At 41.1% G+C, this 26636-nt stretch overlaps 1 protein-coding gene across 10 annotated transcripts in view; it reads left to right on the plus strand.

The window, feature by feature from the left end:
• Positions 1-6242: 6242 nt before the first annotated feature.
• IPCEF1 (interaction protein for cytohesin exchange factors 1) overlaps positions 6243-26636 on the plus strand; it is a 180835-nt gene continuing 160441 nt past the window's right edge. For 4 of the 10 annotated variants that reach the window (XM_047101505.1, XM_047101504.1, XM_047101503.1 and 1 more), the window contains exons 1-2: positions 6243-6379; positions 25384-25465. The gene's annotated coding sequence lies outside the window, so the exon portion shown is untranslated. Of the gene's footprint in view, positions 6380-16124; positions 16206-23731; positions 23751-25383; positions 25466-26636 lie in introns of those variants that run through there. The other 6 variants (XM_047101513.1, XM_047101510.1, XM_047101514.1 and 3 more) reach the window with 3 other exon arrangements.

The raw sequence follows: 26636 nt of genomic DNA on the forward strand, positions 1-26636 counted from the left end.
GTGAAAAAAGCATTCGACAAAACACAGCATCATTTCTTGCTAAAAACCTTCAAGAAAGTAGGGATAGAAGTAGCATCCCTCAACATCAGAAAGGCCGTACATGAAAGATCCACAGCTAACATCATCATCAATGGGGACAAACTTGGAGTTTTCTCCCTAAGGTCAGGAACACAACAGGGACGTCCACTCTCACCACTGTTGTTCAACATAGTACTGGAAGTCCCAGCCTCAGCAATTAGACAATCAAAAGAAATAAAAGGCATACAAATTGGCGAGGAAGAAGTCAAACTTTCACTCTTCCCTGATGACGTGTTTTGGTGTTCTCTAATTGCTTTTCAATTTTTTATCTTTGTCTTTACTGCCCCCTTGAATTCCACACTAAAATAGTTAGGATGAGAAGATCGATCGATCGATAGATAACTAGATGTGAAAGAATTCCACACTAAAATAGTTAGGATGAGAAGATCGATCGATCGATAGATAACTAGATGTGAAAGAATTCCACACTAAAATAGTTAGGATGAGAAGATCGATCGATCGATAGATAACTAGATGTGAAAGAATTCCACACTAAAATAGTTAGGATGAGAAGATCGATCGATCGATAGATAACTAGATGTCTTTACTGCCCCCTTAAGTTACTCCGTATTTCCAAGGACAGTACCACACCCTATGGCCCCATTCCTCCCCCTGGAAACTTTGTTTTGGGAATATTTTCCTCTCATGTTTCAGTCTGATGCTTTGTTGTCTAGGCCAGATGCTTGTCTCATCCTTTCTCTACATTTCTGGCCTGGGTCATTTCTTTCTTGGATTCTAGCTCTTCCATATCTTAGTTTATTCCTTTTTTTGCTAGTGTACATCATCCAGGAACTTCCTAAGAAAGGGTGTGTAGGAGGTAGTCTTTCTGAGTCCGTTCTTCTGTGTCTGGAAATAGACATGTTCTGTTTTCATTCTTAATTGATAATTTTGTTTGGGATCAGCCAACAACCGCCATGGCCAAATCTGGCTTGCTGCCTATTTTTTTTTTTTTTTTGCACAGTTCTTAAGTTATAGGATAGTATTTTTATATTTTTAAATGGATGAAGGAAAAAAAATCAAAGGAGGAAGAATACTCTGGGACACAAGAAAATTATATATAATTCAAATTCTAATGACCATAAATAAAATTTTATCAGAACATAGCCTGTTCATTCATTTACATATTATCTATGGCTGCTCTCATGCTACAACAACAGAGTTGAATAATGGATTGTGACTATTTACTATTTAAATATACTATCTGGCCCATTTCGGAAGAAGTTTGCTGACTCCTGGTGTAGTTCATCAGAGTCAAAACCCCACGTACTCGCTGTGACCCCATGTGATCTAACCATAACTGTGCATTACCTGGCTTCTCTTACTTTTCTGACCCCTTCTCTTCAGTTACAGCCAAACCTGCCTCCTTGCTTTTCTTCTAGTGTACCAGGGAAGCTCAGGAGGCCCCAGGACCTTAGCACTTGCTGTTCCCTCTCCATGTCATGGTCTTTCCTCAGGTATCAGCTGGCTCACTTACTTCCTTCAGACCATTACTCAGAGGCCATCTTTGTCCGTCATTCCCTGGCTACATCATCTAATTTTTAGCCTAATTTTCTCCCTTGACTCAATATATTTCCTATCTTGCTTTTTTTCCCCCTCCAAAGCACTTATTACTACTGAACACATGATCAGACACTTATCTTGCTTCGAGAGCACCCCATCCTGACTGAAGGACAGCATTTTCTTTATTGCTTATTTTCTGCTATAACTCCAGTGCCCAGAACAGTGCTCTAAAATTTGTGTTGAATGAGTGAATACAGAATTCTAGGGCAAAATTAAGGTCCTGCAGAACTTTGCTCATTTGCCTTCTAACTCTCAATGCTACTTAGAAGATATCTGGAATGCTTCAGTTCCTTGTGTCTGAGGAAGTGACTTGTTTTCTCTGTTGAGGAGATATTAGTATTTTCTCTTTGTCTTTGGAGTGTGGGACTTTTACAATAACTGAAAATTCTTCATCCTGAGCATTCAGTGAGAACTTTTAATCCAGATACTCGTGGACTTTTATTATGGGAAATCTTTTATGTTACTGTTTTCATGAGGTCATTGAATAATATTTCCTGAAGGATTTACTTGAATTTATCATCTAGCCCTTCCATTAACATCTTTATTTGGCAATCATATTTACAATATCCAAAAGTTCTTTCTTGTTTTCAGGTTACTTATTTTTCTTAGCACCTTTTTCATTTTCATGGATACAATATTTTCATGACTCTCTGTGGGGAGACCAATTAGAAGGCCACTTTCTCCACTTACCTACAACATTTTATGGTTACTCAACAGGGAGATGATGTGATGCCCCAGCACATACTGAGTGATGCTCTAATACCAGAATGTGGAGTTTTCACCCTGGGGTGTCCATATCTACATACATTGTCTGTACTCTTCACATAGCTTCAATATTTCAGAGGTGAATCTTCCACAATATTGCCTGGGGCAGGGTAAAATGGCTTCCCACAGGCCAGTGCATGCTTGCTGTGTAAAGGCTGGGCTGATAGATGTATTTGAAAGAGGAGTGTGGGTGGGGGTGCCAGTGCTAGTTTCTTACAGACTTTCAGGCTTCCTTCTTTCAGCCCCAGCACTTACTTAGATTTTCTTTTTTAAAAATTTCTTGTAATGCTTCTTTATTTACTTTTGAGAGAGAGAGAGAGAGAGAGAGAGAGAGAGAGAATAAGTGGGGGAGAGACAGAGAGAGAGAGGGAGACACAGAATCCGAAGCAGGCTCCAGGCTCTGAGCTGTCAGTGTGGAGCCCTACACGGGGCTTGAACTCACAAACCATGAGATCATGACCTGAGTTTCAGTGGGATGCTTAACCGACTGAGCCACCCAGGCACCCCTAGCTTTTCAAACTTCTTAGTTTTTGTCTTAGTTTTTGTCTTCTTGTGAAATGAATATAAAGGAAATTAGAAGAGGTCTGAAACCAGAGACTGAAGTAGTTTTTCCACTATTTTCTATTTCCACTATTCCCCACTATTTTCTATTTTCACCAAATGGTAACTTTATTATATGTCCTTGCTTTCTCTGCTCCTCCAACAACATTACCTATTTTTAACAGTTTTTAATTGACATTTGGATTGTGAGGCATCGGGTATGTTGGGGTGTAGGCTATGTTTAATCTGTGAATTTAATAACTTCTGAAGAAGCAGAGACACAAAACATGACATACAGAGGATCTCCCCTTGGCTTTGGAAAATGTTGCCTTTAGTCTTTTGCCAGTTACACCGTGAATCAAATGCCACTGGTTTCTGTCTGGAATGTGAGCTGTTTTCTGCACATCTTCAATTTAGGAAGATCTAAGGTCAACTGAATTGCTTACTTCTCCACCTAGAATGACCATTTCCTCCTCGTCCCCATTGGATGTAGGCCAGGAAACAGCCCTTACAAATGCTTACAAAGGAAGATGGAAGGAATGGTATGCTTTTGCACCGATGCTGAGTTGCTGGGGCTACAGCAATGAAGCCCGGCCTGGTCCTTCTTCAGAGGGACTCATTGAGTGTCTTAGGAGGGACTTATTGAGTGTCAAGAGGAGAAAGGCCAGGTGTTGAGGAGTTCTGATCCCATTGAAATGGACACTTAAGGAGATTATCTGAACCCACTAACAAATCTCTGAGTTTGCCTGGAGGTTTCTCATGCTTGTGGTTAGGTGAAAAATTATTCTCTTGATTGAAATTGCAGAGTCTAAGCTAGTGGTATAGTTTATTGTAGGGTTTGCTTATCTGTTAATTTGTTTCCTGGAGACGGAATAATTAGGGTCATTGGGTTTTCAGGTCTGAGCAGTATGATCTTGGTATATCTTGGGGTGCGGGATATAATGCCTGGCTACAAGTCTCAGATTTTCTTGTAGCTGTGTGACCATGCTTACGATTTTATCTTCAGATGGGTTTTCCCTTTTGTTAACATTTGGCTGAACAGTGGTGATTCGAATTTGGGTAACATTTTATACACTGTATCTAAATCTAAAAGATGGTCAACTATCATCCCTGCTGCCCATAGAATTCACACTGCGTGACTCCCTCCTCTTTTTTTTTTTTTAAATCTTTATTTATTTATTTTGAGAGAGAGAGAGCGCGCGCACATGCATGCATGCAAGTGGGGGAGGGGCAGAGACAGAGAGAGAGGGAAGGAGAGACTCCCAAGCAGACCCGGTGCCGTCAGCACAGAGCCTGACTCTGGGTTCGATCTCATGAACCAACCATGAGATCATGACCTGATCCGAAATCAAAAGTCAGACACTTAACTGACTAAGATACCCAGGCGCCCCACCTTCTCTTCTAACAAACACGATGTGGCAGAAGTGATGAGATATTACTTCTGAGGATAGATGACAAAAATTGTGACTTCTGTCTTGCTTGTGCTTTTCCTGTCGGGAGCTCAACTGAGCTGGGAAAGGGAGAGCTGAGCTGTCAGGTAATGGGTAGCTGAGTAAAGCCACAAGACAAAAATGAAAGAACTAAGGCTTTAATCACTTACTGGGAGGGGCATAAGCAAGAGTCTAAAGCTGGAGGAAGCACTAATTTTTCCCCTGTTCCATTTCTCCCGTGGAATGGTGCACCAGTGGAGTCAGGTGGATGAGCACTGATGTGGGGGTTGTCTTGATGTTGAGGGAGCCCTGAACAAAAGGATCCAGCAGTTTTGTGGACACTAGGGTGTGTGTGTGTGTGTGTGTGTGTGTGTGTCGGGGGAGGGCTAGGAAGTACTGAGTGGTAGGAAAGAGGTCTTCAAGTCTTCTCCTCCTCCATAAAGAGGCTTCAGCAAAAGCACCTGAAAAGGACCTTGGCTCAAGGACTCAGATAAAGAGACCTTGGAATGAAGGCACCTGCGACTGAGAATGTAACTATGTGAGAGAGCATGATGGGCTAGGGGACCCTTGAGACCTTCACGGCCATTCCCCTTGGAGATTGCAGTGCACTTACACCAAATCTGGTGTGGAGAGGCCAGTTTTCCCCAGGTGGCCTGATAGGGGAAGCCTTTGTAAGCGTCCATGGTAAGGCCTGAAGGACCAGACGTAGGATTTTAACAAGGAGCTGTACTCCTCACTCTCACTTGCTTTCACTGTTGCTTTTTCACTCTGGTGAAGCCAGCCGCCATGTTGTGAGCTGCCCATGTGGTAAACAACAGAGGGTGGCCTTGGCCCACAGCTAGCATGAACTGAGGCCCTCAGTCTCATAGCTGGGAGAAACTGAATCCTATCAACAACCGCATGAGTGAGCTTGGAAGAATTCACTGCTCCAGTCGAGCCTTGAGGGGGCTGCAGCCCCACTTGTTGCTCTGCATTTATAGCCTGTGGGAGATCCTTAGGTGGGAGAACCCAGCTAACCTGGGTCCAGACTCCTGACCCACACAACCTTTGAGGTCACAGGTGTTTGTTATTTTCAGCCTCTAAGTATCAGCGTAATCAGATAACTAATACACATGCTAATGATGTAGCTCCCACATTCTGGAAGATTGCATTGGTCAGGAGCTCAGTTCTAATGGTTTATTTCCTTCTCTTTGGAAGCAGAATATAAATATAGTGAGATTGTATTCTTCCCAAGAAGGGCTAAAGAAACAAGACGCTGCTGTTGGAAAGGAGAGGTGGGAGGGCAGGAATTTATCGGTGGGGAGTTCAAATATTTCTGACTCTCAGCCCATCATTTCCTTGCCTGGTGTGGGAAAGACAAGTTTTGCTGTTGGAGAATTTATTGTGCTGCAAAACAGGGGCAGACTAAGACTTTTTTTTTTTTTTTGACCCTAAGATGGTTTTACTCTCTATTTAGAAGAGCATTATGGACTATTAGGAAAAAGAAGAGAAATTTGAAGTAAGACTGGGCCTAAAAGAGGATGATGGTTACCAAGTGGCATCTCCATTAACCACACTGAGAACAGCTTGGCGAATGTTCCCACCCTCCACGCCTGTGCATAAACATCTTTGCGTCCAAAACAGGAAAGTAGCACCAGGTAGTGTTTTGTACATGTGTCCTGGGAAATGAATCCACTGTGCAGCGTTTAGGGATAAGTGAAGTCAGATAGATGGGACACACCCACTTTGTGTGCATGGTGCCCTGGATTTGGGAATCCAGGAAAGGATCAATAACAATAAGAGGGAAGAACAAGAAAATTGAGGAAGTAGAGATGATAAATACTTCCTCTTCTTTCGAAAGAGCTTTACTCCGTGCTCAGCTTCTAATCTAGTCCTGCGTAGACTGAGTCTCCAGAGCTGTGTGGTTGCTTAGAGTGGAATCCTCAACCTTTGCCTCAGTGGATTATGAGTGTTCCGAATTCAGGGATAACTGGCCAGCTCTTGGATTTACCCTCTTTTTCTTGCATGTAAGTAAAGTCACTCCTTGGCTGATGTATCAGAAGTCATTGCTTGGCTTGTCAAGATGGCAAAGGAATTGCTATGCTAGCACTCTCTTCAGAATGGTGATGAGTTTTAAAATGTGACTTTGGGGGCACCTGGATGACTCAGTCGGTTAACAATCCGACTCTTGGTTTCTGCTCAGGTCATGATCTCATGGTTCATGAGATTGAAACCTGAATCAGGTTCTTGTGCTGACAGCGGGAAGCCTTCTTTGGATTTTCTCTCTCTCTCTCTCTCTCTCTGCCCCTCCCCTTCAAAATAAATTTTAAAAACTTAAAAAAAATTAAAAAAATAAAATGTGACTCTCGGGATAAGATGTTTGCTCAGCTCTTCATAAACATGCTGCTGGGAAGTCCGTGTTAAAGTCACTCTTTAGCTCTCTTAGAATTAGATAATGGTTGTAAGCTCATTCTTCTTTTCTCTTTCTTAAATGGATGTTGTATTGACGGTTGCTTGGACTGCAGATCAAGGGTTTGATTTAGAAAAGCACAATTCAGCATTTGTTTCGGTCCTGAGGAGTTTGCTTGGGGAAACACTCTGTGGCCACCCTCTTTTGTGAAGCTGTGTTCTCTGTAGAGAATCCCCCTTTTGTACGCGGGCAGCTAGAAGGGATTTTACTGTCAGTAAAGCTCACAGGCTTGAAAAAATACCTGTATAAAAATGAGAATTTAGGTAGTGTTGGTTCCCAGGTTTTTACCAAGTACATTTGGAGCATTTGCTTTTCTTTGATCGTGTATATGTGAAAGAAATTTAATTGCAGAAGCCAGAGTTGTCACTCTCCAAGGCATCTTTGACTGTAGTCGTGGATTTTATTTGTCTGTAGGGGCCTGGATGTTCCTAGTACTGTCCTAGGCATTGCATAGTCATATATAGAACCTGATTCCTCTACCCTAATAATTTTACATAGAAAATAGGAACAGAAAGAATATGGGTTTCTTTCACGCAAATGAGGAGGAATAGTACTTCAGTGTATGTATTTGTTGAGGTACTCATTCTTTAATCGATGTTTTGATTTTCTTCCTTTCCTCTCCTTATATATCAAGGGTGTTTTGTGGAGAGGGTCTGTGTATAAACTATTGCAGGCAAGCTGCATTAAGCAAATACACATCAGCTGAGTATGGAAATAGGAAGTTCTTGCCTGCGGTAGTTTTCTGTGGCAATAAGCGATAAGAAATTACTTCATGACTATTGCCTGAGACTTTCCTTTTGACTCGCGTATCCTTCTCGAACGGCTCACTTCTGCTTTCCATCCAGCATGGACGGCTAGTCTGTGTGAACTGGTAACGCAAACACAGGTTGACAATTTGCACGCGTGTTTCGTATGGTGAAAATGAAGAAAATCCTTAAAATATGAGCTCTTGGTGTTGAAAACAATCCTACAAATGGGGGAGTTACTATACTCTGAGCACTCAAAACAGTGTGTACCACATAGCACGCTCTCAGTTTTTGTTGAATGGATAAATGATTGGGATTGTTCATACAATGAGCGTCGTAGGGTAGCCTTTGCTTTACCTCTGTTACTCTGATACTTAAGGAAATGCTTGTTGGAGGTCAAAGGGAAGCGGGAGAGGAGGAGAACATAAAGGTGAAGAGAGAAGAAAAGGTATGTAGGGATGGGATCAAAAGACATGGCGATGGAGATAAGAAACCCTAAGGGTGGAGATACAGCGGAGACTGGAGGTGGTGGTCATAAACATGGCGGTCGAGCGGAGTGGTTATGGGAGAGGAGTGTGACACAGCCAGGAGAATACATAAACTTGGGGTCAGACCCAGCTATTAAAAATCTGTATTTATCTCTTACTAGCTCTGTGAACTCTGGACCCGTAGTGCAGTGATTATAACACTCTGAGCTTTTTGGGTTGAACGTAAAGATCACAAATCCGACGGCACAGGGCCTGCTGCTTCGGGGATCTTCACGAAATGGCAGTTGTCAGGGTATTTTCTTCAGCTTTCAAATCATCACAGCTACGTTTAAAAATTTAACTACCAATTTATCTTTTCTTCTTTACAAATTACTATTTTTATTTGAGAGAGAGAGAGAGAGAGTGCAAGCAGGGGAGAGGGGCAGAGGGAGGGAGAGAGAGAATCCCAGGCAGGTTCCATACTCAGCGTGGAGCCCAAGGCGGAGCTCGATATCACGACTGTGGGATCATGACCTGAGTCAAAATTAAGAGCCAGGTGTTCAACCAACTGAGCCATCCAGGAGCCCCTATCTTTTCTTCTTTTTGCTTTTCAGTATTTTCTAAATTACATAAAGAAGCATGATTCTTTTAAAAAATTATGTATTGGGGCGCCTGGGTGGCGCAGTCGGTTAAGCGTCCGACTTCAGCCAGGTCACGATCTCGCGGTCCGCGAGTTCGAGCCCCGCGTCAGGCCCTGGGCTGATGGCTCGGAGCCTGGAGCCTGTTTCCGATTCTGTGTCTCCCTCTCTCTCTGCCCCTCCCCCGTTCATGCTCTGTCTCTCTCTGTCCCAAAAATAAATAAACGTTGAAAAAAAAATTTTTTTTTAATTATGTATTAAAAATAAATGTTATAAGCCTAATTATCAGGATAGTTAAGCTCATGGCAGTATATCTAAATAAAGGAATACCAGGGGCGCCTGGGTGGCTCAGTCAGTTGAGCATCCGACTTTGGCTCAGGGCGTGATCTCATGGTTTGTGAGTTCGAGCCCCACATTGGCTCTGTGCTGACAGCTCAGAGCCTGGAGCCTGCTTCAGATTCTGTTTCCCTCTCTCTGTCTCTCTCTCTCTCTCTGCCCCTCCCCTACTCACACTCTGTCTCTCTCTCTCAAAAATAAACATGAAAAAATCTTTTTAAAAAATAAAAAATAAAAAAAAATGAATAAAGGAATACCATCAATACAGTGATGCTTATGGAAGTATTGTCATTTATTAATGCTAAGCAAAAAACGCAGAAGCACAACCTTGTCAACTATGAAAAAATATTGTAGAGAAGCAAGATTGATGTAAATATGTTAAATGTTACTATATGATTAGTGGATTTATAGCTGATAGTTACATTTGTCTTTGTACTTTCCTATTGTTTTTCCAAATTTTCCATTAGTGGAGCATATCTTGACTACCTTAGTCATCTGAATACAAAGTAAATGTTGAATTAAAATAAGTGAACAAAAATTTAACCCTTTTTTAATTTTCCACCAAAAACAAAACAAAAGCAGGGGTGCCTGGTTGGCTCAGTGGGTTTAGTGGCTGACTCTTGATTTCAGCTCAGCTCATGACCCCAGAGTCATAAGATCGAGCCCCTTGTTGGGCTCCACACTTAGCGTGGAGCCTGCTTAAGATTCCCTCTCTCCCTCTGCCTCTCTCCCTGGCTCACACTCTCTCTTTCTAAAATAAATAAATAATTTAAAATAAACGAATGAATGAAACAAAAGTAGCTTCTTAGTTATAGTGTGCTGATGTTTGTGTTCATTGCAATCTAAGAAATGACACAATTTGTGTTATTTAATCTTTGTATGGGGATTCCTTTTGAGATTAAGACTGGTATGGAGTAATGTGAAGGCTCTGAATTGAGAATAAGCAAGTAAGATCTTACCTGGGACTGACTGGTCTCATTAGTGCCTATAATCACATAAGAATGGGTTATTTTCTTTGGATGATGTGTAACTGCCTCTAAACCTGTATTTGATGACTTTCTGGCAAGTTCAACAGTGAATTCAATAGTTAATAGTTCTAAATTAAATTTAAAGTTGACAGCATAAGAGTAGATTACTTAATTTTTTTTAATGTTTATTTATTTATTTTTGAGAGAGAGAGGGAGAGAGAGAGGAAGGGAAAGGGAGGGAGAGACAGAGAGGATCTCAGTGAGGTTCTGCACTAACAGTGCGGCTTGTTTGGCACAAGCTCAAACTTATGAACCAAGAGATCATGACCTGGTCCAGAATCAAGTGTCGGATGCTTAACCACCTGAGCCACCCAGTTGCCCCAAGATAAATTAACTCTTTTAGGGCATATTGATTTATCTTTACCATCTTGGCATACATAGGGAGAGATCAGAAAAACGTTTTTGTGAAGTCAAGAAATAATTCTTGTTGTAGGGCCTTGGCCATCCCATCTCATGGTGCCAGCCTGTCACTATGCAGGAGTCGCCGATCAGAGACTAAACTGGAATCAAATATTTGGGTTTCTAGGTAGTGAGCAAATCTCCTTTGTCTCAGAAATGATCAGGTGAGAGATATTTGCCAAAGAGGCAAAAGATGAACGGTTGTGAGCCAAAGCCAGGGCTCCCAAACTGAATGACTGTTGAAATAGAAGCATTTGAAAAGTGAAACTCAGCTAGCTTAAATTCACCCAATTACTAGAATGTGGATAAACCCTTTCAAAAATGTCTGAATACATTAATGAAAATGAGTTAAGATTAGAAACGCAAGAATTAACCTAACAGACAAGAAACCTCATGCCCAAACAGCCCAGGGCGGAGTATGAACTGAACTAGAAATAGAGGCACAACAGACTTTTGAATTGAGTCCGTAGCATTTTCTGAACATTTCACGTGTGGAGCACTGAATAAAGACCAATGATATTATTGAACACTTGCTATGTGTTCCAGGCACTATAACTGGCACTTTTACTCTACATGAACAATTTCAGTCACTGCTCGAAACAACCCTAAGAGACAGCACTGTTGGCATCTCCGTGAACCTGAAGACCAGAGAGGACAAGTACTCTGTCTAAACCCCCCACACAACGCAGGGGCAGAGACGGGGCTCAAGCCCAGATCTCCGTGTGTCTCCCCTGTGGCCTGACCACTGTGCTACCGGGCCCTCTGTTGTTTTCATTCACTCTAGAGATCTTCTTTTTTTTTAAATTTTTTTTCAACGTTTTTATTTATTTTTGGGACAGACAGAGACAGAGCATGAACGGGGGAGGGGCAGAGAGAGAGGGAGACACAGAATCGGAAACAGGCTCCAGGCTCCGAGCCATCAGCCCAGAGCCTGACGCAGGCTCGAACTCACGGACCGTGAGATCGTGACCTGGCTGAAGTCGGACGTTTAACCGACTGCGCCACCCAGGCGCCCCAGAGATCTTCTTACATAAACTAGTGGTTCCAGGCCAAGAATTAGGAGGCAAAGTGTGGGTCTGAGCAGATGCATCGTTTACTTTGAAATCTCTTTAAGTGAACTTCCTTTCCATTTCCTGACTGAGGAGGTAATAAAAAGGAATTTTTCCTTTTTCTTCAGCTAATTTCCCATGCCCTGACACGATGGCATGTATGGTTGTCATCGTAGCCAGCTTCTAGGCAGTCTGGGATTATGTGGGGACCATCACCCAGCTGGCAGGCAGGAAAGAGGCCTGGGGGACAATGGCATTCAAGGCGCTCAGGGCCATCCCCGGGCTATCCCCAGCCCCAGTCAAGGTACAAAGTTTCATCACCACAAGGATCCTTCTTGGGTCCCTTTTATAATAATACCTTATCTGATTTGAAAACATTCAATTTGCATTTTGAGTGTCAGTGGACTCCTACTGGATGGGCCTTTATATTAGGCTCTGTGTATTAGTGGGGACAGCTGAGATCCAGAAGTGAGGAGACCCAGGCTGCCCGTAACGTGTAACAGTTGGGTGCTACCAACTGAGCCATTTGACGTGAGTCTTCTCATCTATAAAAACTGGGATAAAAATTCCCAACCGGCATGCTGTATGGTGTGGAAGAAAGCAAACACATTATAAACCAATGGGGACTTCTGTCCTCACTCCTATTCCAGTTTCTGACCATGTAGAGACTCATTTGGCATACAAGAGCTTTGTGGCAGAGGAGGATTAAAGGTATTAGGGGGTGTTATTGGCTCAGTTGTGCCTCCCTCCCCCAAAAAGATATGCTGGGGCCCTAGCCCCCAGTACTTCAGAACGTGACCTTATTTGAAAATAAAGTAGTTGTGGTTGTCATTAGTTGAATTAAAGTGAGTTTCATCATGGATTGGACCCCTAATCCGATACGACTGATGTCCTAATAAGAAGGCAGCCCTGTAAAGACAGCCGCACAGGGAGAATGCCATTTAATGACGAAAAGAGAGACTGGAGGTACAGAGCTGCAAGCCAACGAATGCCAATGAATAGCCACCCAGCACCAGAAGTCTAGGAACAGGCAAGGAAGGACTCTCCCTTACAGTTTAGGAGGGAGCAGGGCCCTGCCAACATCTTGATTTCAGACTTCTGGTCTCCAGAACTGTGAAGGCATAATTTCTTGTTGTTTTGAGCCACCCAGTTGGTAGGATTTTGTTACTACAGCCCTAGAAAACATACAAGGGGAAAGAATAAAAGGCATTTTAAGTGCTAGTGATAAACTCATCCGCATTGCTGGCAAGCACTTTTAGGGAGCAGATCCGGCATGACTCATTTATCCGATTTAACCTGTGGCATTGGGCCTTTAACAGTAGTCACTTCATCATTGAACGCGGATGAATAAAGGCACTAGACAATGAAAGACATTTACAAAATGAAAATCAGGCTGTTGTGAAATCCATAAAAGGGCATCCTTTCATAAATTGAATCTAGCTAGGGATTCCAGATTATTGGATCAATGTGGTCATTTGCTAGACATGAAACGTTTGTGTCTACTTGGGAGGATATTTTCTTCCTCAAGTTGTATATTGGAAGAAAAGTTTAAATATTCTGATTTGGAAAATAATGTAATGTGATGGTACTTTGGTACCATCAGTATAAAATCTACAACTGCAATCTAAGCATCTAGCAAATGGAAACTCTCCAGTTAAAGAGATATCAGGTGATTATAGTGGGTTAATCTATAATTGTTGATCCCTTTGATACATAGAATTAATGCGGTACCTGCATAGCTATTAATGACAGCATAAATAACCAGGATTTCAAGCATATTCTTGGGTTTCTCTGCAACATAAGAATCTCCTTAAAAAATCTCTTAAATCCCCTTTTCAATAGAGTTTAAATTACCCTAATTCTTATTACCATAATTACCCCTAGGAGAACAACATTCTTTTAGTAGGCAAACATCATTGTGTGAGGCTGATCACTTAATCTGCACAAAACTAAAAATATAGTTTTGCTTCCCTTTTTAATTGATCCATAGTTTTCTTTAGACTTGTTATTCATTTTATACACTCTCTTTGAAAATGCTCGGCAGAAATTTGTGAAATTTGATTTCCAATTTGAACAGGGTAGGAGTTCTTTTTTTCCTCTCATGGAGGAAAATGCTTTCTTAGGAGTCTCGTGCACTCTTCTGTAATGTCAGAGAGATACAGAACACTTAACTACTTATGGGCAAATGTGTGTATTGATACTGAACCTTGGTTTAAAATAGGAAAATACAGACCTCTCAGGAAAGAAATGAAGCTGACTCAGAATACTTCCCAGGAACCTCAATTTAACATTGTTCATTCCTATAGAATAGAAGTGGTGAGCTTACACTAAGTCACATTTAATGTAAGACCTTTAATCTTTTCAAAAATTGAGCCAATGGCTTCCAACACAGAAACCATACTTTTTAGGCTACTTGTTTATGATTATTCTGTTTGGATACTGCAGAGTATAGCATAGTACTGGGGAGGTTTGCTTCTGGAACATATTTGACGATTCTGCTCATTTAGCAAATTAATGGTTGCAACAAGAACATTTTATCAATTCACTTAAATTGCAGGTCAGTTATAACGACCTTGTTCTTTCCACCTGTTGAAAGCCTGAAGCAAATTTTGCTAGAAGCCTTATTTTCTGGTTGCTTGTTGGACCATAAATCCTACACTCTCTTGCCATCCTGGCCAAAAAAAAAAGGCAAATGATTGTCCTCACTAGTGAGTCTGAATGTAAATCACATAATGTGATGGGAGCCTGTTTTTGAATATTCAACATTTACCACATGCCTATTGAATACCTAATATTTTCCAGGTGTTTTATTGCAAGAGAACCAACAAGAATACCTTTTAAGGTCCCTTATATCATATGAATTAACGGTACCTTTTCTTGGTTAGATTTAGTTACAGCCATCTGTCAAAGAGAAGGATCTGAACTTGAACTCTCTTGGTCAAATGTGGCCAAAGTTTTCCAGCTAGAACTAGATTTCACCCTGGAACACAAACTGCCGAGATTTCCTGTAGCTGGGTTTTCAACTTGATTAATCAAGTAGAGCCACTTTTGCGTAGGTAATGGGGACTTGAGAGGGAATTGTCAAACAAGGTTTGAGCTAGGACAAGAGTACCATTTAGTTTCATTTTGTGAACACTCGTAAACGTTCCAAAGTTATGTACGAATAAATCCATTGCCTTGAGAGGAACGCCAGCTATTCGGAGCTGAGAAGCCAGCAAGCTAGTGCGAGGAGAGAGACACCAGAGCATTTACCAAAGCAGAGTAAGTGAGCAGAGCAAGTAAGCCTCAGGGATGCTCTCTGAGGTGACTTCGCTTTCAAGTTTTGGTATTCTTCCTAGCAGCAGCATTCTAGACATGGGGTGTGGTCATTTTTACTTTGCATTCAGTATCGACTCCTGTGTGCTTTGCGTTGGGAGCCAACCAGCAAGAGCTTCCCTTCCTGATCCTGGACTGACTTCGGGCATTGAGGACCTCTGTCTATGCCCCACAGGCTCGTGTTTCTTACCATTGCTCTCAAAGGCTCCACTTTGGTCCAATGTGGGGCTTTTCTCTGTACTCATCCCCCTGGATTCAGCTCTTTCAGGATGGATCATATATCCAAATTATCACTTCTATAAGACTTCAGGACTCAGGGCTTTCTACCACTTCTACCTTAAGGCATTATGCTCTATCTCTCTTAAATTTCTCCCTAAGCCTTTCAACTATAGCGTCTACTCTGATTTACTTCTTGGCTCTCTGTCTTGCTGCCTCTAGAGTTTCTCTCTTGGGAAATTCCCTGGCTTGAAATTTTTTCAACTGTTGTTCAACAAAATATCAGAACACACATCCTTCCAGTCTTGATCTAACTCTGGTTCCCCACTCAGTTTCTTCTTGGCAGCAGGGTTACCCATATGCACTGACATTATTTATCGTCATGTTTAAAGTTGAATTTTTACCCAACATTCTTGGGATGTTTTTCTTATACTCTTCCGAGAATTCGTGGAAAGTTGACCAAAACAAATGAACTTGGTTAGGTGTCATGTTTAGAACAGCCATTAGATTCTCTTCTTCCCTCATTTAGGGGTTGACAGCACTTAGTCCGATCGTACTGTCTTACACATTGATATTGTGTACTTGTGCTTGTCCCTGGGTCAAGTTAGCTTTGGTATCTAATACTTCTCTTCCTGGCCAGCTGGTCATTCAGGTAAGAAAAACTTTCTTCTTTTTTCCCCTGTTCACCCCAATCAATAGTCCCCAGGCAGTCTTGGCTGTGGCCAAATATCTTTTCTTTCCCCCTACCCCCAGATTCTGTACCTCTTCTTTATGATTACTCAGGCACCTTGGACTAATGTCTCCACCGAGCTCTACCCTGTGCTTGCCTCCTCGGCATGTGTCTGGTCTCCTGGTATAAAGGAAAGATCCTGTGATTCTTTGGCTTGCATCCTCCGGGGCGTTGAGCAAGTACAACAAAGACTTAGGTTTAGCAGTCTTTTTATTATGGAGACCTTTCCATTGATAGTCTCCTCTATTCTCTTGGAGAGCCTGGAGAAGTTTCACCTATGGACGTTTCAGTGTCTATAGCTTAGGAGTGGGCAAGTAGGAAGCTGCTTCTTCAAAAATGTTTTTCTAGCTTTTTTGTTTTTGTTCTGTTCTTTCACAGGGAGATGTCCTTCTAAATCCTGAATGCCTATTCACGTGGAAGCTCTGAGCTGTGGCTGCTTTACAGTTAACTGAGCGTTGTGTATGTGCATTTTCTTATATTGATACAAAGACTTTGTGCTGTCCGTATGTGGGCCAGTTAGTAACACATCCATTGAGGAAACTGAGGCTCAGAATGGTTCCATGGTGTGTCCAAGCCAGAAATGGCTGAGCTGAGTCTTGCACTCTAGTTTATTGTCTCCTACAGGAGGTTTTCCCCCTTTGGAGCATTCTATTGCCTGGCCTTTATTAATAAGTTGTCTCTACTGATTTATCATCAAGGTGAAGTTTGAGTTCAAGTCTAATCATTTTCTACCCCTCAGTGGGTTATCCCATCAGGCAAGTATTCTTAACCTTACACTTGTGTAGGTTGGGAGGCCCCTACTCATCTGTCTCAGGTGCCTGGTGTCAATGTCACACCATAGAATCAGATGCCAAACCTATTTTAGCTAAGAGGGAATTTAGACTCCATTTACTCTAATGCTGCCACTTAATGGATAGAGAGCCGAAATCCAAAGAGATTTTGTGATTTCTGTGTATAGCTTGTTGTGATTGCTATGCATAGCTTGCTGGAAATAACACTCAGTTCACTGCCTAGATTTCTTTAGTCCTAGATGTTCTTCACTGTTATATCTGGGTTAAAATGGACACATTCTTAGAAGAGAAAGGTCTTTATGTTGTTATGAGTTACTAACACCAATGTGTGCATTAGCCAGTCAGATCTTTCCAACTGAGAGCTAATTCAGATCGCCAACCCAGCTGGCCTACATACCCAACCTTGAGGTGACGAATGCCTGATCTAGACCCTCTAAATATTAACTGCCCAACAGCAAAGACTGCATCACTTATTTTGTAAGGTTATTTCAGTTTTCCTCATTTTAAATGTCTTTCTGTCAAAGGCTTGATGATTTGGAAGTCTGCACAAGATGGAGGTGGAGAAGGGCACTCTTAACTGGCATAGAAGAGGTGGGAATTGCCTCAGAACTTCCGCAAAATGCTTAAATCCCTGAAGGAGAGAATCTCTTCAAACTTTTTCAAGATTTTTTAATCAGAAAGTTTTTAAACACACACACACAAAACAACCAATTTTATCTTCTTGATTTATTAAGCTTAGACTCTCAGATAACTACTTGTCATTCACAGGCTTTCCCCAGACGTTGAATTTGCTTCATAAAAAGTTATCAGTAGGCCAAATGTCTGGCAGGGTATCAGGTATGAAAATGTCATGGTCCTTGATTGTTTAGTTGCATGTGTATAAATGTGAATTAATGAAATTGTAGCAGAATGGTCTTGGTGGGAGCTGTGTCTTTAAAACATGGAAACAAAAGATTCATTTATTAAGGTTCACCTTTAGCTAATAGACTGTGGAAAAAGCTGTGTCAAACTTCAGAACTAAGCAAGGCTATTTTTGCCCCTGGGAGTCTCGGAGGCAATGTATAGTGATACAAGTCAAGAGGTAAGCAGCACTTAGGAAACCTGGTTCCGTGGCTGAACATACTCGTGAAGGGCACTGTAAGAGAAAATTCTTGGATTGGTTTTAGAGTTGCAACCAGTAGAACTTTCTTGGGCAGAGTGTTAGTTGAAAGGGAGGCTATAATTTCAAATGTCCTGTTGGTATTCTATTAAAAAGGAAGGTTGTTTCCCATCATATTTTGTTCTGGGGGAGTGGTTTGAATTGGATCTCCTTTGTAGCATACTTAAAAAAAATTGGATGCTGCATTTGTTGTTATTGGTTATTGACGTGTTGTGTCAGAGGGGATTATCCCTACGAGGAAGTATTCTGGTTGGTAATATGGAATTTCAGTTCTTCCCACCCCACACATACTTAGTCTTTTCATTTTCTTCTTGCCTGGGAAACAAGAGAGTGCTCCTTGAGACAGAGGTATGTTGTGCTGTAATTCGTACAGATGGAAACTTCGGGTTAGCTATGAGCTAATACAAAATTTTAGCAGCATGGATTCCAGAGCGGGGCCAAAAAGTGCTCTAGAATTTGTGGAGAGGAAAACAAAGATTCAAAACTGAAACTGGTCCTGATTTGAGCTGAGAATATAAATTCCTCTGATGTCAGGAGATGACTTAACTAGCATAGACTTGTCTGGAAATCTATTCTTTTTATCATTTGTTTCTTCAGTCTTTGGAGGCATTTGGCCTTTCATAACACAACGCTAGCATGGAACTATTTGGCACTCAAATGAGTAGAGAATCCTATTTTCTTTTTTGTAGGACTGATCTAGGAAGTCATGACAAAGTTGTTCATGTGAATAGTTACTCATAAATATTACTCTTAGTTGTTTTTTCAAAAAGGTAACTTTAAACTTTTTTTCTGTTTCCCAGAAAAAATTAGATCCTAAATGAATACTTTTTTGTGCCGCTTGGTGTCTAAGAGTATCTCTTTATGTCGTCTTCTGAGGTTATGCTTAGTAGCCTTGAGAAGAGCTTTAAACTATTTTGGCTTGCTATTTATGATGCACCAGTCTGTGTTTTAGGTTGAGTATCACTCCCTATCACATTAATCAATCTTAAAGCATACATTGGAATTCCCTAATAGCTGATAGTTTTTTACTTGATAGTGTTTTGAATAATTCAACAGCACTGAATGTCTAAGTTGCTTAATTTTTCTCAGGTGAAACCAAGAATCTAGAATGATAAAGTAGAATGGGAACCTCACACATCACCTGGCATCAACACTTGGATTTTAGACATAGGAACTGTGAGGCTGGAGAGAATCTGAGTCTTTCTTGAGGTCATATTGCTAACTTGTGGCAGAGAGAAGAGAGGAAGATAGAGAGGCTCAAAAATTAGGCAAACTTCTTCACTGAGGGATTTTTTTTTTAGGGCCACTATATGCTGACATGTGTTATAAATCCCCAACGAGGAGAAAATGTTTAGTTGTAGGGAAATTTAATAAGCAGCTTTCCCCAATTTATTGGCCAAGGAACTACCTTCCTGGCAGAACAGAACAATCTTAGGGTTCATTAAACATGCTTTAGAAACATTGTTCTTTTACTGACTCCATCATTTAACCAAAATATGCATTTTTTAAACACGTGAAACAGTCTTGACAGCCGTAATTTTACATTTTTGTTGGCCTAATTGTTTATATCTAGGGGAAAAGATATGGAGATGCAATGGAAATGAGAATAGTAAGTGACTTTGGAATTGTCTTTGTTCTGAATCCTCAGGGCATAAATTAGATTTAAATCCTAAAAAAACAAATTAAGTGGCAAGGGAGTGAGAAGTTTCTTAACTCTCAATATGTAAACTGTAAAACAAAGATAGAGAATGAGCAATGTTTTGTTGCAAGGAGCACGAAATTCTTTTTTTTTTTTTTTTTTTTTCAACATTTATTTTATTTTTGGGACAGAGAGAGACAGAGCATGAACGGGGGAGGGGCAGAGAGAGAGGGAGACACAGAATCGGAAACAGGCTCCAGGCTCTGAGCCATCAGCCCAGAGCCCGACGCAGGGCTCGAACTCACGGACCGCGAGATCGTGACCTGGCTGAAGTCGGACGCTTAACCGACTGCGCCACCCAGGCGCCCCTAGGAGCACGAAATTCTTAAACATTATGAATACATGTGGAGGCATAAAGGATGAACCTTGTCTTGCTTCTCCTAAGTCAGCAAAGTCTATCCAAATTATGACAATGACAATTGTATCAATAAGAAACTATAGTAACTATGTTATATGAAATTGAATATATTCACTTAAATAAAACAAGGTGTTATGCCCAGAATTCGTGATCCCCAAAGACCGCCAGGGAGCCGAGTCCGATGCAAAAGCAAAGAGCCTTTATTTGAGCTAGCTCAAGCTCAATCCCCTACCTGCACCAACGCAGCGGTGAGATACTGGGGAGAGAGAGCGAGTTTCAAAAGGACAAAGGTTTTATTGGGGCCTAGGGGCAGTTGGTGAGGTAATGGCTGTGGCCTCAGCCGATTGGCTGGGGAAGGGTCGGAGTCCTGTGAGGCAGGTGAGCGGGAGGTTACTCAAGGGGAGGAGGCATGGTCAAGGTGAAGGACACAGAACAAGATGGAGTCGGCCGGCGTAGGTCCGCCCTTTCAAAGGGACGTCCAAAGGAAATGTTCATGAAATTGTGGTCAAAATTACTAGACTGAACAGAATTCGACAGAGACTTTTATTATTTTCCCCCCAGGAGCACATTAGAGCTCTGAGGACAGAGACTCACGTTTTTGTCCACTACCTGTACTCCCAGTGCTTAAAAGAGTGAGTGGTATAAAACAGATGCTCAGAAAATACTTGTTGAATAAAATAATTTAGTTTGTTTTATTAATTATACTTCACTGATAAGGTGATGCAGACATTCATTTAAAAATTTAAACATTACTTGGGCGCCTTGGTGGCTCAGTTGGTTAAGCATCTGACTTCGGCTCAGGTCATGATCTCATGGTTCGTGAGTTTGAGCCCGGCTTAGGGTGAGCTCATGCCTCACTTCAGTGAGCCCCGCTTCTCCCTCTCTCTCTCCCTCTCTTTCTCTGTCCCTTGCTCACTTGTGCCCTCCCCTCAAAAAAAATTTCAAACATTATGGAAAAACACAGGTTGAAAAGTTATATTTATTCTTCATCCAAAATTTCCAGACTCCCACCATGGAAGAAACCACAGTAACCAGTTTGCATAATGTTCTTCTAGAATGTTCTATGCAAATCTAAGCATGCATACATATATATGTATATATGCACATATAGTTTTTACTTTTTTTAGAGGGAGATCACATGCAAGTGGGAGAGGGGCAAGGGGAGAGAGAGAGAATCTTAGGTAGGCTCCATGCTCAGTGTGGAGGCCATGGTCGGGCTCACTCCCATGACCCCAGGATCCTGACCTGGGCCAAAATCAAGGGTCAGAAGCTCAACTGACTGAGCCACCGAAGCGCCCCTACACACATATTTATAAATATAGTTGTTTTTAAACAGGTAGAGGCACACTGTATAGATTGGTCTATATCTTATTTTTTTTCACTTAAATATCTATCTTAATGACATAGATTTTAAGAATTGCTTCCAATAAATGAAAAACTGTATAACACTGACATTTTACTTTTCATTTCTTGATGATTTCATGTTATAAACCATTTGTGTTTCTTTTCTATGAACTGCCTCTAAGTTCTTTGTCATTTTTTCTGTTGGTTTAATGGCCTTTTATAACTGATTTGTAAGAGGTCTTTATATATGAAGGAAATGAGCTCATTGTCATATGTGTTGAAATATTTTTCCCAGTTGATCATTTGTATTTTGACTTTGTTTGGTATTTTTTTCTGTGCAGGAAAAAACATTTTTTTATACAGTCTTAACTCACTAATCTTTCTGGAATTTGGGTTTTGTGTATTGCTTAGGAAAGCGTTCTCCTCTCCAAAAAAGAAGAAATTGCCCTATATTTACTTCTCATAGTTTTATTACTTTATCTTATATATTTAAATCTTTGGCTTACCTCAAATTTTCTTTGATGAAAGCTTTGTTAGATGTTTTCCACATGGTTCATCAGTTGAATAAACTACATTGATAAATTTCAATATATTTAAGCATTCATTAAAAATAATCTAACTCTGGGGTTACCTGGGTGGCTCAGTTGGTTGAGTGTCCTTCTCTCGGTCTTGGCCCCGGCCATGATCTCGCAGTCGTGAGACTGAGCCCCACATTGGGTCCACGCTCACAGTGCAGAGCCTGCTTGGGATTCTCTCTCTCCCCATCTCTCTGCCCCTCACCTGCTCATGCTCTCTCTCAAAAAAAATTTACCTTTATTATTATGGAAAATTCCAAACTTACAAAAGTAGATAGGGAAGAGTGGGGAAGATGACCTGATAGGCAGGATCTGGACATTTTTCACCTGATAAAAGACTGGAAATTTTCATTCCTTTCAGTTTAACAACTTCAGCTGCGTATGTGGGAATGATCCCTCACATTACTTTCAACAATTAAAACCAACAACCATTTCCCTAAAGGAAAACTTAAAAGTCTCCACAATTTTAAAATGTTGTAACAGTAATGATTGCTGGGAGCAAAATATCAAATGATATAATTCTATTTCCCTTCTCATTACCTTTCTGTTACTCTTCACTCCGTGATCTCGAAGGGTGCCTACAATCACACGGAAAAATCTGACTCACTGAAGAACAACCTCAGCAGAATTCATTTTGTCCATTTTCTAAGTCTAAGTGGATTTTTAACATTTTCTCAGCATAGAGAGAATATAGAAGCAAATGCTTGGATGACAGTATGTATTAGTGTATTTTGTTATTTTGTGTTCCTGGCAATATTTTTATTTTTATCTTATTTTTCAATATATACCTGGCTAGACTTGGTGAATCAAAGGCACAGCTAGTGTTAAAAGATGCTGCATTAAAATATATAATCATTGCCGGAGAATGAGAAGACAAGCCACAGACTTGGGAAAATATTTGCAAAAGGCATATCTGATAAAGGACTGCTATCCAAAATATACAAGGAATGCTTAAAACTCAACAAAAAGAAAACAAACAACACAATTAAAAAATGGGCAAAATATTTGCGTATACACCTCCTCAAAGATACAGAAGACAAATAAGCATATGAAAGATGCCTAGCATCTTACTGTTGTTCAGGAAAATGCAAATTAAAACAACCCATTAGAATGGCCCAAGCCCAGACCACCGACAACACCAAATGCCAGTGGGGGAGTGGAGCAACAGGAACTCTCATGCGTTGATGATGCGACTGAAAAAGAGCACAGCTATTTTGTTTTTTTTTTTTTTTCAACGTTTATTTATCTTTGGGACAGAGAGAGACAGAGCATGAACGGGGGAGGGGCAGAGAGAGAGGGAGACACAGAATCGGAAACAGGCTCCAGGCTCTGAGCCATCAGCCCAGAGCCTGACGCGGGGCTCGAACTCACGGACCGCGAGATCGTGACCTGGCTGAAGTCGGACGCTTAACCGACTGCGCCACCCAGGCGCCCCTAGCACAGCTATTTTGGAAGGGAGTTTGGCGGTTTCTTACAGAACAAAACCTATCCTTACCATACTATCCTTCAATTGCACTCTGTGGTATTTATCCAAAGGACTTGACAACTTACGTCCACACAAAAATCTGCACAACAGATATTTATAGAAATTTTGTTCACAGTTGCCAAAACTTGGAAATAACCAAGATTTCCTTTCTAGGGGAATGGATAAACTGTGGCCTATCCAGTCAATGGAATGTTATTAAGTGCTAAATGGATATGAGCTATCCAGCCATGAAAAAGCATGGAGGAACCTTAAATGAATCTTCTAAGTTAAAGAACCCAGTTTTGAAAAGGCTACTACTGTATAATTCTAACTGTATGACATTCTGGAAAATGCAAAACTATGATGACAGTAAAAAATCAGAGGTTGATGGGGTGGGGTTAAGGAGAGGACTTTCAGGGCAATGAAAATATTCTGTATGTTACTCTACTGGTGGATACGTGCCATTATAGATTTTTCAAAACCCATAGAATGTACAGCACCAAGAGTGAATAGTCATGTAAACTATGGATTTTGGATGATAATGAGATGTTAGTTGTAACAAATGTATCACTGGTGGCAGCAGAGAAAGGCGCTGAAATCTCGGACTGTAATGGTGAGTTTTCTATTTTTTTTCTGGCAGTTTTTATCAGTTTTTGCTACATGTATTTTGAAGCTCTGTTACTATCTGTTTAAACTTGTAGGGCTTTAGGGTGCCTGGGTGGCTCAGTTGGTTAACCAGACTCTTGATTTTGGCTCAGTTCATGATTGGTGTGTCAATTCGAGTCCCTCATCAGGCTCTGTGGGCAGTGTGGAGCCTGCTTGGGATTCTCTCTCTCCCTCTCTCTCTGCCCCTCCAGGTTCTCACTTTCAAAATAAGTAAATAAACTTAAAAAAACCCAAACGCGTAGGACTTTTGGATCTTCTTGATGAATCAACCCCTTTGGCATTATGAAATGCCCCTTTATGTCCCAGCTAATATACTTTGCCCTAGGTACAATTTGTCTGATATTAACATAGCTTTCTTTTGATTGTTACCATGGTTTATAATTTTTCTATCCTTTCTCTTAACCTATTTGCATCTTCATTTTTGATACATTTCTTGTAGGTCACAGTTGGATATTGCTTATTTATATCCAATTTGACAATCTCCATCTTTTAATGGAGTGTTAGAGCATTTACATTAAATGTGATTATTTATGCAGTTGGTTTTAAACGTAGCATATTGCTATTTGCTTTCTATTTGTCATGTTGATTTTTTTGTCCTCTTTCCTTTAATTCTGTCTTCTTTGTTTTTTGTTCTTTTTGTTTGTTTGTTTTAGAGATAGCATGAGGAGGGGTCAGGGGCAGTGGGTTGGGGGAGAGAGAGAGAGAGAGAGAGAGAGAGAGAGAGACTCTAAGAAAACACACTTAGCATGGAGCCCAAAGTGGGGCTTGATCCTACCATGCTGGAATCGTGACGTAAGCCGAAATCAAGAATCAGACACTCAACTAACTGAGTCATCCAGGTGCCCTTATTCTGTCTTCTTTGTGATTAATTGTATATTTTTTACAATTTTTATTTCATGTCCTTTGTTGGCTTATTAACTATTACTCCTTGTGAATACTTAATGGAGATCCTCTGCAAATCTCTTGAAGTCTTTTTTCTGTATAGCTATCTTTTCTCTATTCCTCTGCCCTGTGAACTCTGATTGCCTTGGTGTTCCCAGCAAAGTTTTCTCAACTCAGAAGGACCTCTGCACTCTATCTAGTGTTCCCCCCATTTCTCTGGGGACTGAAAGCTTTCTCCGTGCCCTAAACTGAAGTGATCATGAGGCTTACCTCACTGGTTTCCTATCTCTCAGGGACCACTGTCCTACATTTCCTGACTTCCAATGTCATGAAAGCCATTGTTTCATATAGTTTGTCCAATTTTTGTTGTTGTTTCAGGAAGGAGGGTGAATCCTGTATCTGTCACTCCATCTTGCTGGAAATGGAAGTACTTAGGAGGAGTTTTGCACCACTTGTTTCCTCTGCCTGTGATACTCTTCCGTTTGAACTTAACACGGCCAAATCTTTTTTAATCATTTAGATCTTAGTCAAGTGTCAGCCTCTTAGAGAAGTTCTCCCTGATCCTCAATCCAAAAGAGCCACCCAGACACTATCACACTTTTCTATCCCTTTGTCCCTGATACTACTTTCTGATATTTTCCCCAGGTGATTTAATTATTAGGTTTTTTAAAAAAATATACCTTTCTTTTTTTTTCCAGATTATAAACTTCAAGAGATTAGGGATGTTGTAGGTCATATTCACACTGATTCCCTATTGCCTGTGGCGGTACTCGACACATGGTAAGCATTTGACATGTATTTATCGAATGAATGAATGAATGAATGAAGTGAATTAATGAATCCTTCTCTTTCTTACATTGCAAACTGTATAATTCCTTCTCCAAATGTGGTCTGTGGGGGGCGCCTGGGTAGCTCAGCTGGTTAAATGTCTGACTCTTGGTTTCGGCTCAGGACATGATCTCATGGTTTGTGGGTTCAAGCCCCACGTCGGGCTCTGAGCTGACAGTGTGGAGCTTGCTTGGGGTTCTCTCTCCCTCTCTCTCTGCCTCTCCCCTGCTTGTACACACACACACAAATAAATAAATAAACTTAAAAAATAATGTGGTCTGTGGACACAGTGCCAGTTCACAAAATTACTGATCCATGATGAAATACATTCAGAAATTGAGAGTAACTTTAGAAATTTTCTACCAACTTAGCACAGCAATTTTGTGTTTATTAAATCTAATGAAATTTTGAGTTCTTGTGGCTTGTGTGCCTTTTAAAAATTTTATTTTTCTGGTAATTAATTTGTCTTTTATCAAAGTATCAGTCTGCAATGGATTAGAATTAAAAAGAAAAACTGGCCCCTTCAAACTGTAATTAGTTCATTTTTTCAGTTTCTTTTTTAAGTTTATTTACTTATTTTTGAGAGAGAAAGAGAGAGGGGGAGTGAGGAGGCATGCACAGAAGCAGAGGAGGGACAGAGAGAGAGAGGGACAGAGAGATTCCCAAGCAGGCTCCATGCTGCCTGCACAGAGAGTGATGTGGGGCTTGAATCCACTAACCATGAGATCTTGACTTGAGCCAAGATTAACAGTCAGACACTTAGCCAGGCGCCCTCAAACTGTAGATAGTTTGATAACCTCTGGATTATATGCCATGGGGAAAAGAGTATTGAACTTTTAAAGGAATCAAGTTTGGGGGCGCCTGGGTGGCTCAGTCCGTTGAGCATCTGACTTCAGCTCAGGTCATGATCTCACGGTTCGTGAGTTCAAGCCCTACTCTGTGCTGACAGCTTGGGGCCTGGAGCCTGCTTCAGATTCTGTATCTCCCTCTCTCTCTGCTCGTCCCCTGCTCACACTCTGTGTCTCTCTCAAAAATAAATAGGGGCGCCTGGGTGGCTCAGTCAGTTAAGCGTCCGACTTTGGCTCAGGTCATGATCTCACAGTCTGTGAGTTCGAGCCCCGCA

This window comes from Lynx rufus, unplaced genomic scaffold (assembly GCF_022079265.1).
Source record: "Lynx rufus isolate CCGP_SWC_20201006 ecotype Redwood Valley unplaced genomic scaffold, mLynRuf1.p SCAF_6, whole genome shotgun sequence".
Taxonomy (NCBI): domain Eukaryota; kingdom Metazoa; phylum Chordata; class Mammalia; order Carnivora; family Felidae; genus Lynx; species Lynx rufus.